General features: G+C 38.4%; 2 long non-coding RNA genes across 2 annotated transcripts; both read right to left on the reverse strand.

Moving 5' to 3' along the window:
• Nucleotides 1-1,650: 1,650 nt before the first annotated feature.
• Nucleotides 1,651-6,383, reverse strand: LOC122869920. Its single transcript, XR_006376451.1, has 3 exons — nucleotides 6,101-6,383; nucleotides 4,900-5,030; nucleotides 1,651-3,821 (listed from the first exon to the last, which is right to left on the reverse strand). It is a non-coding gene; the product is annotated as an uncharacterized LOC122869920 (long non-coding RNA).
• A 2,513-nt stretch (nucleotides 6,384-8,896) lies between these two features.
• On the reverse strand, nucleotides 8,897-15,297 carry LOC122869919. Its single transcript, XR_006376450.1, has 6 exons — nucleotides 15,119-15,297; nucleotides 14,052-14,110; nucleotides 13,141-13,367; nucleotides 12,109-12,250; nucleotides 10,369-10,463; nucleotides 8,897-9,145 (listed from the first exon to the last, which is right to left on the reverse strand). It is a non-coding gene; the product is annotated as an uncharacterized LOC122869919 (long non-coding RNA).
• Between the last annotated feature and the right edge of the window lie 2,382 nt (nucleotides 15,298-17,679).

A 17,679-nucleotide genomic window follows, 5' to 3' on the forward strand; every position in this document is an offset into this window, starting at 1 on the left:
ACCTCGGATAATGTGCAGAGAGAAGAACAGATTTGAAAGGATACTGAGAGGCTGTTTTAATAAAAGCAAAGGACAAAGAAAGGGTGTTAAAGGGCACCATTGTTCTTTCTCTTCTGTATCATCTCAAACACCATTGGTTCAGAGTTTAATAAGCAATGTAAAGTTCACCTGGCGACATTCAGAGGTACAGTAGAGTATAAACTGTACAGCTGGAAACATCTCCACAGATATAAATGTAAATACAGACACAGAAAGTGTGAAAGTAGTAGTAGTAGTAATGGAGGATAATACAAACTGCAGAGTGTCCTTCAGGTGGAGATAAAAGACTTATGTTGTTAATAAAGCTGTTTGGTTGTTAGTTTCTGGTGCAATGCACATCTTTAATTTATCTAAAAAAAAGTGACTCAATTGTATTTGGGTGTAGGTGCTGAAAAAGCTAAAAAATTGCATTTGAATATTACACCACCAATATTTCTATCCAAATATAACAAAATTTAAAGAGTAACTTGACACCAGGCTGAAAAGCAGTGTTTCTCTCCCTTGTTGAAAGTTTCAAGTGTGTTGCAAGTATGTGGTCAGAACTCTCTCCTGTTGCACCTGTAAACACACCCAACACTGATGTCACGGTGTACTGACACACCCGGGAGTACACTTCCACGTCACTGCAGCAGGTCAGCAAAAACTAAATATTTGGCTACTCTTAAATTGCACTCATGCCATGCAATGCACCTGGATTATTTTGTTGCAACAGGGCATTATTTAAAAAAAATACCATAGTAACTAAAAAGGTATTGATAGAGTCGAATCTATCAATACATATTTACATTACATGTTTGTATTCATGTAACTTTATAGTACTAGCAGTCCATGAAAGTTACCATCCTGCAGGTCGAACAGTGGGTGGTAAAAGGTTGAACACAATCACTGGGAACTACTTTCTGCCAAAGTACACCTGCCAACTGTCTGTTTCCACCTACTCATCTAACTTATTATACAATATTTGGAAAAAGCTCTAGATTTCTGAGGTAGATTTTTTTTGAAGCTTTGAGCACCACAAACTGCACATAATTAAGCATCAATATATTGTGGAAAATACAGCAAATATCTTCAGACCTCAGCAAATCATAACTAGCCTGTTCAAACTGTTAGATCACACTCTCAGTAAGAGGGTGAACTATTGTATTCAACCTATTTTGGGTTTTGACCATCACTTTTAAAGTTAAATGCAGACATTTACTTTGAGGCAAGAGAACGCAAATTCTCAGATAAGCTATAAAATATAGATAGGTTATTTTCCACACACAAACAAAAAAGGCCATTCTATAATGCAATACAGTTACCTAAAGCAGTGGTTGGGACCTCTCCAAGGGGTCGTGAGATAAATCTGAGGGGTCATAAAATGATTTACAAGATAGGAAAGCAGAAAAAAAAATCTATATTCTACACAAAATTCTATTTATTTCTAAAGATGTTCCTCTAATTTTTGCTTTTTCACTTGTGAATTACTGGATAATGTTCACGCCTAAAAAAAATTATCAGATAAAACAAGGAGAAGAAAAATCACTCTTTGGTTGACATGGTCATAATACATAGACATATTCAACCAGTGACGATGCGTCACAAGTAGACATTGTTACGTTTTAGGGGTCACAAGAAAAAAGGTTGGAAAATATAATCTTTAGTGCTAAAGCTATTATTATTAATTGAAAACACTTTGTTCATGAAGAAAAGTGGACACAATTGCTTTAGAACTGGTATTTCAAATATTATTTCTGATATAAACTCATCGTCACATCGTCTACCTGCTCCCCTCTAGGTCCCTCTACCCTTCAGCAGCTGCTGAGAAACTGCATGCTTTTATATCACTGCGATGGTGCTCTCAGGCAGTGAGAGGAAATGACATCTCACCTCACCCACACAGCCAACAACACGGCCTTTTAAAAACCTCCCAGGTCCTTCCCTCAGCCGTGTCCTCGCCAATATTACACAGCCAGACTCCTTGCTCTGCTCTGACCTAATGGGCTGTGAAGTGGGGGGGGGGGGGGACTATCTTTCACGTCTATCTGTCTTTTGCCTCCTATATTTGGTTTGATTTCTGTAGTTCGTCCTCTAAAAACAATTTCCTTCCTTTCAGTGCTGGATCTGGGATTTAGCTCTACCCCTGGTGTATTTTTGTCACTGAATTTGCTGGTCTAAATACAGAACCTGGAAACAGAGTTTACATGTAGATGCTTATTCCAGACCTGGCAGTAGACACAGGGGGCAAAGATCATTTTTAATTTCTGTCTTACTGCACTGCAGCCAGTTTCAAAGATTCAGTCACATACAAGATTCACACATACACACACTTACACACATAGTGGAGTGAAGGTAAATGTTTCCAGCTCAGATATCCAGCTGTTTGCACACTTGAAGTGCTCAAAATCAGACTGGGGTCAGCCTGAGGGTGATGGAGGGAGAGAGCTGAAGAGAGCGGTGAGAGAGAAAGACAGTGGGAGAAAAGAAGATGAAAAATTGAACAATGATTACAAAGACAAGCATGTAAAAGAGGGAGAGACAGAGAGAAGGGAATCTCTTCAATAACACTCTTTCATTCATCCACTACTAGTTATTTTTGGCCCTGTTCTGCGATACTACCCTACAGGTAATATTGGATTAATCAGCTTAGTTTTAACAGTTCTTTTAATCTGATTTTCCCCCTCATCTACATCTCCTTCTACTAATCCTCAGGACTTAATGAGACAGATGAATGAGTCCACTGCATGTCTGAAACTGAAACTGGACTTTGGTAAGATTGTTTGATGACTGACGAATCACGACCAGAGGCTACTGTAAGATGGTAAAATGGGTACGAAAAGGCACACATGGTGCAAGGAAACAACAGTAAAAAGCAGTACCTGAGTGTGGCATAGACCTTGATTTCAGTGAACATGGAAACTGTGAAAATATGATGTTTTTTGGCAACTTTTTTATGTACTGATCATAATAATTATAACATCTTTTCTCATGTTTACTCCCCATTGATTGTGCACACACACTGATTATTGACTATTTTGATCATGAATAATACTCAGTTTGCACTGGTCTTAGTCTCACCTTGGCCTCAACCCTCATCAAGCTTTGTCTCAACTTAAAACATACACTCAACCTGGCCTTTAAAGTGATTTAAAGCCAGTTATTGTGGTCTTATGCAGCTCTGCCATGTTGCTGCTGTGGATTCCTCATTGCCCACCACTGGCATCTGACCTAAACCAGTCCAGTCTGGTGCTCTATGATGGACTGTCAGTCAGAAGCAGAAGCTTTGCTATGACAGCTGTACATCACTGTCATGGGTCTGAGGAGTTGACCTTGCTCAACCAGGATCCATAAACTGGTGCACAAGAGCAGGGATGCAGAGAGAATCTCTTTAGTGGCTTTAAAATCAAGTCAAGTCAATTTTATTTATATAGCCCAATAACACAAATCACAATTTGCCTCAAGGGGCTTTACAATCTGTACAGCATACAACACCCTCTGTCCTTAGACCCTCGATTCGAATGAGGAAAAACTCCCCCAGAAAAACCCTTTTAACAGGGAAAAATGGAAGAAACCTCAGGAAGAGCAACAGAGGAGCGATAGACAGGCAGTAGATGTCTTGTGTACAGAATCGATTCACAACAGAAAGCCACAGTATACACAATTATGATGGCAAAATGTAGATTGTAAAACATTAAATGAAGAGGATGGATCCAGGAGGACAATTGAGCAGCTTCTGGTGTCGCCCACTATGTAGGATCTGAGCCACACCACCTCCTCTCCACCATGGAGACCTGGAAAGAGGACTGGCCACACAAACACAAAAGAATCACAAAGCAAAATCTAACTGTATTCATAGAAGGCAGTCTCTCCCCTCTGTGTTTTCAGCTGGCTAGGCAGAGTGGCAAAGATAGCATCATTAAACTACTCTGCTCAGCCGAAGACATCACGAAAGAGATCTCATGATGGATGATAGTGGGACTGAAAGCTCAGACCTAGGGACGTTTGCCTGCAGGACACAAAACAGTATCACCTCAGGAGCTGGTCCAGCTCCTTGGTCAGAGTTCGAGGATGATGCCCGGCTGAAGGAGCCCTCTCACATCGGCCTGCTTTGTGAGACATCTGCAGGCTAAAATGACCTGACACCCGCTTGATGCATTTGCTGCCTGGCACATAAGCGATATGAAAACGGAGAGCTATTTTTGCTGATGTTAATTTGCTTCGTGTTAGGGCCCCGGTTCACAGCTCGGTCAGCCTTCCCTGATACTATATTCCCGTTTGTTTCAGTAAAGGTTCTCCCGTCACATCACATTTAGGTCGAGATGCCTGTGAACTGTGAATGCACTGCACACAGGGACTCAGCCACGCTGAGGCGCCTGGATCCTAGAGTCTGTCGTTTTACAAGAAGATCTCCCCATGTTGAGGAAGTTGTTAAGTTTTTCTGTATGATAAGAAGAGTAATTTTAAAAACATCTTTAATTTCTTCACTCTTTCTTGTGTGCACGTGAAGGGAAATTTAAAGCAATCATCTATGAAATCCCACTTAACTAAATAGCCTCAAAAATGGTTTAAATTTTTTATCAATTAATAAAATATTAACAAACTGTAGCATGCATTGACATATATGAATGTGACTAATTTGATATTTTCTACAATTTGATAAGATATTCTTTCAAAGCAAATGGGTAAAAGTAATATTTGTAAATATAAGGTATTTTTAAAAATGTAATTTTTTAAAATCAAAGATACATAAAAATGTGATATTAGCACTATAAAGTATATATGTAAAAAAATAGGCTATTTTAAAACATTTAATTTAAAATAAATAAACATAAAATGTAATAGTATCCGTATAATTACTATATTTGTAAGAGTAATAAGTACCTCATTTGTGCAGTTGAATCCACCAAGCAGCAGCAGAGTGTCTTCTAAGAAAAGGCAGCAGTGTCTCCTGTCTTTATACCAATCCCTCCTCAGTGGATTAGCTGATCCCTTCATTCTCCTTCTTGTTAACCCTGATTTCATGAATAATTCATCACACAATCAGAACCACGAATGAGCATGCTAATGGTGCCTTTTTTATTATCATCATTGTTATTGTTATTATTCCCATCTCTGGTGCGTACAATTAAACATTAAATTAAATTAATGTGATAGTGAGAAAAATAATTTTCTAATAGCCGTGCATTAACCCTCTTGTTCATTTGAAAACATGAAATTAATTTTAAATTTGAACGCAGTTTGTGAGGGGAAGAAAAAAAACTGCAAACAGCTAATTTAAGTATTAATTTGTGTAATAGCTCAATTTGTTTGCCAGTGGAGATATGCTAATAGAGATTTACCAGAGGTTCAAATAAAACATCAATTAATCAAAATTCTGATCAACATCATGATGTTATGTGTATTGCTCTGTTTAAGAAAAAAGCCAGAAGTTATTTTTCCACAATAGTCACATCAGGCTTATAGCAGAGTTGCTATTTTATCCCCATAGTACTTTTGTCATTTCATGTCCATTGGCTGTATTTTAACTAAAATACATTCACAGTAGCCCTCACAGCTGCAGTAGTGTGTGTTATGTGTGTGTGCCCCTTTAAAACAGCCAGAAGGTGAGTGTGTGCCTTACAGTGAAGCGGTTAAACGGAGGTTAACGTGTGTTGAGGCAGAATGCAAACATAATTAGGTCATATTAAGTTCATGACTGACTAAATAGTTTTTCTTAATGATTTTTTGCCTCTTTTAGATTTCTCAGATGTCATTGGTGTGTGCAAGGTTTGAATTGAGGTCAAGGTTGTTGAAGAGAGAAAATGCACTTTGAAGTTACATTTAAAACTGATGTTAACAACTACACTTACTACATCATGCTAAAGGCCCACCGGTTTACTACTTTTTCCTTCTGCATGCACAGGTAAGCTACACACTGGCTACAATAATCCCTTAGTATGTTACAGGCATGCTACGAGTTTCTTATTTTTCATTAATGCTGCCTCTTTTTTCCCTCTTTTTTTACAAGAGATAAATAAATGGTCCTGCACTGTTGGAGCAACAGCTAAATACAAATTTAAAAGTTATTAGATGTCAAACATACCTCAGAACTCACTTATTGCACAATTATATTCTGCAGTGTTCTATATGTGACAAATGAATGTAATCTCAAAGGCCACCTACTATTTTTTGTAGCTTTGAACTGCAGCAAATTATTAGAGAGTATTAAGTATTAACATCAGTTACTATACTGGGTGTTAAATCCCCCCAAAATGTTTAATTCTAGAGTATTCTAGAATAGAATTGTCCAAAATTCTAGAGTATTCAATTCTATTCTAGAAAGTATTCTACAATGGAATTGCTCAATTCTAGAGAGTATTCTGGAATCGAATCCTCCAAAATTCATTTCTGTATTTTAGAGAGTATTCTAGAATAAAACTGTTCAATCTCCAGGCTATTCAAGAACAGAATTGTCTGAAATTCTAGATTATTCAGTTCTATTCTTGAGTATTCTAGAAAGTATTCTAAAATGGAATTGTTCAATTCTAGATAATATTCCGGAATAAATAGTTCAATCTCCAGAGTATTCAGTTATGTTCTAGAGTATTCTAGGGTACAATATAACAAATTTATTAAATACATTACTTGAGCTTTGCTATATACGACTACTCTGAATCTATTGGTCTATATTGCTGTGGTTCTTTGATGCACAGTGCTGCTCAGATTCACAGAGACCACCTCTGGACACGTCTTTCCCCCAGGAACAGGTGAATAAGATGTGTTCCGATGTGTTGGAAAAACACTTGTAATAGTCCAGGTCTGTGAGAGGATTGAGGTCCGAGACCTGCAGTGCTCCTGAAAAGCAGGCGTCAGTGCTCTTCAGTTTGCGTCAAAACGCATTAAAATGCACCTGCAGCAATAAAAAAGCCCATGCACTCTCTCTCTCTCTCTCTCTCTCTTTTCTTCTCTCCATCTGTCAGGCAACAACAGCAGCCAGTTGCCATGGCAACAGAAGCAGATGTTGAGGGGTTTCTCTTGTGTGATGGGATACAAACTATTGACCTCTGCCTTTGATAAGAGAAATAGCAGTAATGGATATGGATTTATGAGTGTATGGGCTGTCGCAACATTGCCTCTAATGCAGCTTGGCACACCATATGCCACTGTATGCATTTTTTATGATGTGGGCCTACTTACTTGCAGGGGTTGAACGATTTACTTCGCTCACAGGCTCTGGGGCTTTGCAGCAGTACAAACACAGACTGTATGTTGAAACTATACAGTATAAACTGCACCTTTACCTCATCTTTGTATAGATGTGATGACATAGGCAGTTGTGCATCTTTTGTAAGCAACAGGTTCTACAACCAAGACAAATCTCACTCCAGAAAAGGAATGATAGAAGAAAGTATATTGAAAAGAATATGCTGCAGCCCAGGCTTACATATAATAAAATGGCCTAACCTTCTACATACATACAGCTGAACCAACTGAAGACCTAATTTGACAGACTGGGATGCATATGCATTAATGGCTTCAGGCACAAACTGAGTCACAGCAATGTTACAGTAACCACAAAGGCCTAATTCTGCATGCTTTCCACAGGCTACAACATGCAGGCTGCATGCTTTGATGCTTTACATACAGAAAGACATACTTGACCGACTGTTATTGCGCAACTGTCTCTTTTTGTTTAGCATTTATGCCATTGTTTTTGCAGTAGACCAACATCATTGTAATGTATTGTAACTGGCTTCAGGCTGCACTGTAAGAATAAACAATTGATTGTAAGAAAACTAATACTTGTAATTTGTTTTTTTAGATTTTATTTACTACCAGGATGGTCTGTTAGTGTTGTAATCTCTTTTTGGAGAGGGCCCTGGCCTGAACTGGCAGCATGATTATAACAATAATAATTATTCATTAACTTAACAAACAGCAAAGCACAGGCAGCCACTTAAAACACATAAGACAAAGAAATACAATAAGTAGTTAAAACACAGAAAAATGTTAAAAACACATACTTTCTTATCAAAGAACTAAAACTATAGATCCCCAACCATAAACCAATCACCAACCATTCACTTTTACTGGGTTTTCTGCTGTCACTGCATGCAACTAATGGAGAGATTTGTGTCTCTACTTTGTGCCCATTTAATTGGCAGTATAAAATTCAAATGGCCAGAATTAAACTGAAGTGAGTTGCTAAAATGTTGCATTCATCTGGTTGGAGGTTGGATGGGTGCGTGAACAAAGAGAGACCCATCATCTCGGCCACTGAGCCAATTATTTCCTCCTAATCATCAACCTCCCCAGTGGAGAGAAGCAGAAAACACAAGACTGGCCATGTACCTTTCATTTTAAACTTGGAGGGTCATTGATTTGTTTTTAAATTCTTTGAGCTCATGCAACATTGTGAGCAAGGACATGATGAAAGACACCCTGAAGCAGTGATATCACCATTACAGGATTGCTTCTTCATTCATGAGGTCACCTTCTACTAGACGTGTTAAATATGACTTTTTTTGCCTTCCTGACAATGGCCTTGCCTAGCCAAATGGGAAGAAAGAATGTGATTCAAAATTAGACTAGAAAAGAAAAATGAAAAATTTGACTCAAAAATGTTGGATGCTATCAAATTGAACTAAATTGTATGATTTAAAAAGATAACTTAAATTCCTAGTTCACAAATTCTAACACAAACTGAAGAACTTGACACAATGTTCTTTGTAATTGTTGAGTGCAGAAGAGCTTAGAGCTCTATAAAAACATATATATATATATACAGTATGAATTTGTTTGAGTACTAAACAAAACCAACATCAGGCCAAAGCACCTCGACCCATTTATTTGTTCAGGTGAAGTATTTTTTACCAAGTAATTAGAGGATAAAATGAGTAATAGAAACAACCTAACAAAAATGAATAATAAGGACTAAGGTCACTGTTTTGCCCACAGAACGTCTTCAATCTTACTTGGAAGGCTGTAATTCAAGTCATGAACTGTGTGTAGTTGGACATTGGACCTTTCTTCTAGAAGACAGTGTAGTTCCTCATTCGTCCAGGAGTGTTCTATCGTAGAAAGGGTTTCAGTCGTAGTCATCTGGACACTGTTTTCTTCTAGAAGAAAAGCCTCTTGGTCTTTGGATCTTAGGAATAAAGAAAACTGAGGTCATAATGTGTTGCTTTTTAAGAAGGGTGAGGTCTGGTGACTGCGAAGGCCATGGACGACGTTTAACATTATTCTGGTGTGCATGACCCAGTCCTGCTTATGTATGGCAGCATGTATTAAGGCCTAATAATCTTGGCCTGTAGCAACAACATGAGGAAAAGAGGCACCATGTCCTGTAAAATGGCTTTATACTACGTTATGACCATGCAGAGATATTATCTGACCCGAGGGCATCCTTTGGCTCTCTGTAGACATAACCCGGTCTTAATGTGTAAAATGACGACTAGCAACTATTCAGATCATGTTTCTTTATTTCGAGTGTTTCGGGTTTTGCTATAGAGTAAAGGTTGTGTTTCAGGTTGTGAATCCTTGTGGCCTTGGATTCAAGTTGTTTCCATATAGCTCATAATACAAGATTTTGATACTGAGACACAGAGGTAGTAGGGCAGTGCAGTGGTTAATCTTGTGAGTACAGTCCATTGACTGTATCTGTGCCTGTCAACTTGTGATTGTTGGATCATGCAGTTAGGTTGTCACTGATCATGCACTGCAAAAAATCTTCACTTTATAGAGTCATTTTTAGTTGTACTGCCAGTCTTATTTTTTTCTTTTAAACAAGTGAAATTATTTGCCATATCAATAAGATTATTTCAACATTTTCTAGAAATGTGTGTCAGTAGCTGACAAGACAGAATAAAGCAGGTCGTTGCACTGGAATCAAGAGAAATGACACATGGTCTTGTAAAATTCCTGAAACAAAGGAATTGAAAACAGGTTAAAAGTCACGCTGGCAGAATTTTAAGAAAATAAGACTGTTAGGACTCAATAATAAGCAAAGATTACCTGGTAAATTGAGATTTTTGCAGTGTGGTCATTATTTCTGTTTCTTTGTTTGTCTTTCTTTCCTCTTACTTTTTTGTTACAGATGCCTCTACAAGTTAGGAACCAGTGACTTGGCCCCTTTATCTTCTATTAGTTGCCACATTTTATTTTAAGAACTCATACACACTATGCAAGGCCTCTTTTAAAGCTAAAAATGGTTACAATACAGCTCTAAAGTCCTCTATCATCTATCAAACATTGCCTTTCAAAGTGTACACACATACATGCAACACACACTTGATCTACACAGAAGAAAAATAGTCCTTCCAAGATTGACTTCATTATACATACACAATTAATCTTTTATCTGCTCCTCACCTCCATCCAAAGCTGTAACTCCCGCCTTCTGCCTGCCCATCAAACTTTCATAAGGATAATCGAGATAAACCTGAAACTGCTCCTTCCATATAATCCTGGAGGAAAGGTGAAAGAAAACATTTTCAAGGTGATACAAGGTGCCAGACAGCTCTTTGAATTAGTTTTTACACCCGAATGTGCAGCCTGGACGGCCATTGAATGGTATCGAGTGTAAGTGTTTTCCAAAAGAATATTCCACGGGTGCTTGAGGGAGTGAGTGGTGTTTGTGTGTGTGTCTGTGTGTAGTGTTAGTTTGTGTTTCCGGGTCTAGTCTATCCTGTATAAACCTGGACATTTTGTACTAAAACATTGTAGAAGTTGTTCATTTGTTATCAAGAGATTAAGAAAGTAAGTAGTTCAGATGAAGTAAAAAAAAACTTGCTTTTGCAGCAGTTGACGAGAGGGGGAGGCGCGGGGGTAATAAGTTTGATAATAAGTTTGTACAGCCATGTAATTCCCTGCTAGTCTGTCATACAAATCTTTTTTCTCAGTCTTATATAATGTAGTTCAGATAAGGTGAATGGGTCACTCAATGATCCGCTGAATTGAGCTCCTGTGTGTGTGTGTGTGTGTGTGTGTGTGTGTGTGTGTGTGTGTGTGTGTGTGTGTGTGTGTGTCTCTCAGTACACAGGATGAGACAGAAAGAGCAGAAAAGTAAAATACATGAAAAAAACATCACTGCATGATGCAAATACACAAAAATAAACATTGCCCATGGGTGTACATTCATGCATGCATGCATCTGCATAGTGTATACTGTACATCTGCATGCATTAAATAATGAGCATAACACAGAATACATAGTGTACAGATAGGACACTGTGTTCACCACTAGAGAGCGTTCATCTTCTGTAAACTTTTGACCCCTGCTGCTGGGCATTCAGACAATATCAATTCTGTTATTATGTGATCTAGCTTTGATTTATTAGGCGGATACGATGGTGCACACTGACTCTATGACCCTCCCAATGGGGACAGAGCCCAGGCTGGGCAATTAAAGGGGCAAAGCAAACAGATAGTGTGAAGTGATGCAAATTGACGAACTATGAAACGGAGGAGAAAGAGAGAGAGGGGAACGTGGGAGGAGAAGGAAGAGAGGAGCTGACAGGTGTGGTCATAGACGCAAGTTTGTTTTGCTCGATGCAGTTCGACACTCAAAGACATGTTGTAATTGTACTTGCTACATAGTGAGGAATGAAACACGTTTTTTACCTACTGTGAGTGAGTGAGGACATTTTTGGAAACTACATAGAGGCACAAAACAACCACAAAGAGACCCAAAATGACCCCAGAGACACCCAAAACGTCCACAAAGAGATCCAAAACAACCACAATGGGACCCAAAATGGGCCCAAAGATGTGCAAAACGACCACAAAGAGACGTGAAACAACCACAAAAAAAATACAAAAGACAGAGAAAGCCAAAATGTCCACAGAGAGACTCAAAATAACCTTAAAGAGGACGCAAAACAACCACAAAGAGACACAAACGATACAGCCATGTTTTTAGTTGTCGTTTTGTGTCTCTTTCAGTCTGGGTGTCTTGCTCCTATGTAGGAGGGGCCTTTTACATGTCTGTGCCTTGGGACCTGCTGTCTTATAATCCACCCATGCTTTCTACCCCACATTCTTCCCTGCCAGGCCAATATCACATCTTCGATTTCCTCTTTCCTTCCATTTCCCTCTTGGTTGTAGCCATACCCTCTTCCTTCTCCAGCCTTCAGGCATCTGCCACCATGAGCTGATCAGAAGACGCTCACTTATGACCAGAAATGTTCATTATCCCCCCTTCTAGCATCTTGACCTTCAGCTGAACTTGCTCCTCACAGCTCCAAGGAGGCCACTGAAACAGAGAAGCAAAATGTCAAAGATGGTGTGAAAAAGCGGCAGGCTCTACTTTTTCAACATCCTTTGCTGGACTGTAGTACTTTTCGAATGTCTTGAACTTGTCTTGCACCTCTTGGTCTTGTTCTTCTTCTGGCAAAACACTGGAAAAGGTATAATTTCTCTATTACGTATACATTTTCAACATCGATCAAGTCTCATGAAGATGTTCCTCTTTGCATCAAATGTCCAGATTGTGTTTAGGCCGATTTATCCCAGTCAAAGTGCAACTAAAAATATTTGTAAGACATTCCAGATGAGAGGTTATACCTTTTGCACATAGTAAAAAATACAATATTTTATTCATACTGCAAGATACACAGCATGTCGCTTTCATTGTCAAAGGCCCTCTTCAGATATCTCACTGAATAAATAAAATCTATATGAATATATATTTTACAACGAGTGAAAGTAAGCCATCATGTCTGGATGATGTCTTGGTGTGTTTCAGTTGAATGGGAGCTTGAAAAAAGAGTAAATTACAGCCCTGAAAAAATTATTTTCTGTGGAGGCATCAAAACTCATTCAGCCATAAGAGGGAAGCTAAACACATAAAAGATCAAATACAGTAAGCCTGCTGTAGATACAGAGTTAAATGTGGTGTATGCACTTTCTTTAGGTACAGGATGAGTAAAAAAGTTAAAAATCATTCATCATTTGCACATATGGTCACATCAAATATTCAAGTAAAAAGAACATTTCTGCAACTCCATCTTCAGATTCAACCTATAGTCTATAATTATATATCTTTCAAATGTTTGTTTGAGTATACATTTCACTCCACTCATTTAGCTTCTTTACTGTGTGCCATGCTGGATATGAATACTGTGAGTTTGATTTGCAACTCACTCTGACAGCTGCTTGCACAGGACTTCATCAGCCAATCATCTCGGTCGCCGCCAACCTCTCGACCAATAGGACGACACGGGGCCCTCGGGGGGGGGTATGTCTCATTAGCTAGATTCCAGGACCTGGCTCTGGCCCACTGGACGCACTCAGCCAGAAAGGATGCAGTCCAGAGGGGGATGCATCATCTGCAGCATCGTCTCCTCTTCCTCGCTCTTTCTCCCCTCCCTCTTCAGGAAAGGAGTGGATAGGGGAGGCAAGAAAGGAAAACAAACACATAAAACTGACAGAATCAGGCAACAAATCTCTTTTTTCTCCCCTTCTTTTGTTGAAAATCTTCACTCTTGTATTTAAAAACTATGATTTCCTAATTTCACACATCAACAGTCTCGCAGACATCTGGCCACCTCAGACTAAATAATTATGCTTTGGGGGATAAATTAATTTTTGTTTTTGCAAAATACAGATTTAATAGGTATTTTTGCCTCATAATGGATGTGTATTTTTGTAATGAAACCCATAATTCCTTTCCACCACTATCCACTTCAATTCATACATCAACAGTCAATGTTTATTTCAAGATCAGCTGAAGTTCAAGCATCTGTTCTCGCAGACATCTGGCCACCTCTTCACCCAGCAGGAACATTTTGTGCTTTTGTGGCCCTTCTTTACGCTACAACTATTTTGGGTACAGACTCCAGAGGGCCTGTGTGGGACCATGGGTGGTTTATTTAACTGGTTGGACGGGCTATCCAATTCTGAAAGGCTAACGTTATCTAAATGTAGCCCCTGGGAAGTGAGGAATGGGGGCAGGGGATATCTGGAACTTCTCCTGGTCCATCAGGTCCAATATAAATCCTCGCCCCCGAGGGACCATTATTGACCTTTGCAGCCACGATCATGCAAATACCTACCTGTCCACCACACCGGATGCCACTTCAGCCTTTGCCAGCTTCTCCCTGAGCGGTGACTTCTGCACACACAAAAAAATAAAGTTAATGTCCAAAAAGATTTTGGGAAGTCTGAATAATATGCACCAAGAAAACAAAGATGTTCTGTTCTTATAAGGCACCCTTTATTAGCTGTAAATAATGGCTTTATGATCAGTTATAAGCTATTAAAAACACATTTGGGGTTGACAGGTTGTGGAAAATCCTCCTCCAGCATGACACTTGTTTTTTCTTTTTAGTTAGCACTTAAATTCATCGGGAAGTCCCTTAAAATGGATCGTTGCACCACATCTGAACCAAAATCCATTTACATCTTTTTAACATTAACTAATAAAGTGGTCGAATTAGTCCATTTGAGGGTACTTCCTGATGATGAGATGCTATAAAGACAAAGCAAGTGTCATGATGGAAAGTAAAGGACTTATTAACCATTAATAAATACATTAATTACAACTTCTAAACCCCTTATAAATGGTGCTGAAAGTGGTAACAACACAGGAGTTTAAGGCAAAATTGACAGAGTGGGTTGTCTTTTGTCAATAGCCAAAAAAATAATTTTGAATTAAACTATCACAGCGACAAAAATGAAAAGTTTCATTCAAAGCGAGAGACACTTTTTGATTGAAACTTACTCAAAATGACAACTCACATGCAAAAACATCTGATTTTATGTTAATATGACTCATCCTTAAATGCACTGAACAAAATAATTATGTATTTGATGACAAAATAATTTTTGTTTGTCAAATATTGAAGTATTCTTTTCTCACAATAGCTGTGTATTTTTTATAATGAAACCCATAGTTTTTTCCACCACCTTCCAAACACACAATCAGAAGATGATTTATCATAAACTACCACCAGACTGCCATGCTAATTACGGTGAGTCAGAAATAAACCTGGAGTATTAAAGCCACTTGAATATTAATGGAGGTGTTAAAGCGGAATCACATTTATTTCCCTCCTAGGTCAAGTACTGAAAAGAAAAAACATTGTTAGAAAGGCCATTATTCAAATGAGAGTGCACAGACCTTAATAGAAATCAGCCCAACCATTAACTTCTGTTTTAACACAGCCCAGTAATTTTGTTTCCAACATTTGTAGACATGATTGACTGTGCTGTTCCTGTCTATTGTAGAGCATGTAAATGTGGCCCCATCCATATTTCCCAAAAAGCCTCATTCAGGACCTTAAAAGGCTCCAAATAAAGATAAATTAGGGTTACCATGTTGCCTTAATCTGAACTAATGCCAGCTAAAACCAAAATGAGTGCCCAAGAGTGGTTTCATCATTCACTGTTTGCATCATTCAGCGTGACAATGCTGATATGGAGCAAGGATTCACCTTTGAACTCACAGAGATAGTGGTGATTTTTGTTTCCTGAATGGCCTTGAATGGAAAGAAGAAAGAGTGTGATGGCTGTTGGGATCAAAGTTCACTTAAAAAACACAATTTTACATGCTTGTACTTTTTAAATCCACATGCCTAAACCTCTCTGACCTGAGTCTTTATAAAGGTTTAGATCATCAGTTCATTTCACCGAGGTTAAGGAATGTGTATTTATAAAAGAGACAATGTATTGCAATATTCTGTAGCTTAAGATACTTAAAAAAACATCCACATAATCTGTAACTTCTTGTTACAACACTTTATGAAGTTCATTAGTACACCATGTATTTTTAGGCTACCTACATCAAATGAAAAGAGCTAAATATGAAGCTACAACCAGCTGTCAGTTAGCTTAGCTTAGCAACCTGTAAAACCACAACATGTCGTTTTCACACGGTTACACACATTTTGTGCAGGAAACAAGATTTAACATGTTAATTAGTGGGCCTTAGAAGTTGCTGGTAGGTGGATTTTGAGTCAGGCTAGCTGTTTCCCTGTTTCCCAGTATTTATCTAACACACATATCTGTCTGTATGGTAAATTATAGACTACAGCCATCAGCAGGTTAGCTTAGCTTAGCAAAGTGACTGTGGCACATAAGCCTCCATAAAACCACAGATTGTTTTTACACTTTGGTATTTGTACAGCTTAAACAACCAAGATATAAATGTTAATTAGTGAGCTTCAGAGGTTCTGGTAGGCAGATTTTGTTACCTTTGGACAGAGCCAGGCTAGCTCTTTCCCCCTGTTTCCAGTCTTTGTGCTAAGCTAAGCTAACCATCTGCTGGCTGTAGCTTGATATTTAGCTAATTAACGCACAGACATGAGTGTGGTATCAAACCTCATTCAGGAACTTTTTGGGAAATACGCTTCTATCTATCTATCTATCTATCTATCTATCTATCTATCTATCTATCTATCTATCTATCTATCTATCTATCTATCTATCTATCTATCTATCTATCTATCTATGTTTGGCTGTACAAGATGCATTTTTAATGATGTACTCAAAAGTTTTTGTCTTGCAGGGCTGACAAGGTTAAAACGTCAAACAGCCTAAAACCATTTTAAACAAAACCAGTAATAAACATGTCTTTGAGTTTTGCAGAAAACCATCATGCACTCTGTAATCAATACAAGCTTGTAATCAATAAATCAAGTGTTGTGATACTATAAATGAGATATGTGATGATAAATCTAAAGTTTTAAAAAAAATGAAAAAGGTGTGTTGCTTATGACATGGTAGATTTTGTGTTGGATACCTGATATCTTTAAAACATTATGCTAAAATGTATGAAAATTATGTCTGCATCAACTGCAATTTGACAACTTTTTTTCTTTTAATTTCTCCCCAGACGCTTTGAAAACAGTCACACCCTGCAGAGATGATCAAAGAAGCAGGGATCCATCTTGACACAACACCCTCTCATCTTGCCTCTAAAGGCATCTCACACTGAATGGACAGATTAAAAAACATTGCTGCCATGTTAGATACAGACCAGCACTCGCACTCCATAATTTTTAGCCTGATGATTGGACACAAGTGTTTTTGGCTGTTGCATCTGGCTCTGCAGATGATGGAAGTTGTTGTATGTATCCACCCGCATTTTCCTGGCTGTCAAAAATTGCATTCTGAGAAAGCCGTACTCCTCTCATCAAGAGTCATAATTTACTTGTCAAAGCAGGAGTCCTCTCAGCATGCGGGAGGTTCCCTGGGGTTATAATTGCGAGACGGTTTGGTTCTCCTGAAATGCCTCCAGTCAAGGCACACAGGCCTGCTAGTCAGCCTTTGTGTACTCTTCCTTTTAAAAGTAGCCATTTACACAGAAAATTGTAAAACACGGTTAAAAAAATATTTGACTAGCTTCACTATACTTTCACCATCAACTCCTTGTCATGAGTGACTTTCAACACTGATTACTTTGGTGCTCAGAGTGTAAGCTCTACACTGACACAAGGTCCCCATCTTGTGGAGAAAGTATGAAAGTCTTTCTGTCAGGGGTGATGACAGTGAAGGTCAGCTAAGGTTCGCCCAAAAAATCATGTTGGATTTGCAGCTCATTCAGAATTTTATATGATTTTTTAAGCAATGAATAAGTTATGAATATTTATATGAATCATTCAGTAAGCAGGATGTTAAATTCAGTGGTGGAAAGAAACATTTTCAACAAGTACTGTACTCAAGAACAAATTTGAGATACTT

This window comes from Siniperca chuatsi, linkage group LG22 (genome assembly GCF_020085105.1).
Source record: "Siniperca chuatsi isolate FFG_IHB_CAS linkage group LG22, ASM2008510v1, whole genome shotgun sequence".
Lineage (NCBI taxonomy): Eukaryota > Metazoa > Chordata > Actinopteri > Centrarchiformes > Sinipercidae > Siniperca > Siniperca chuatsi.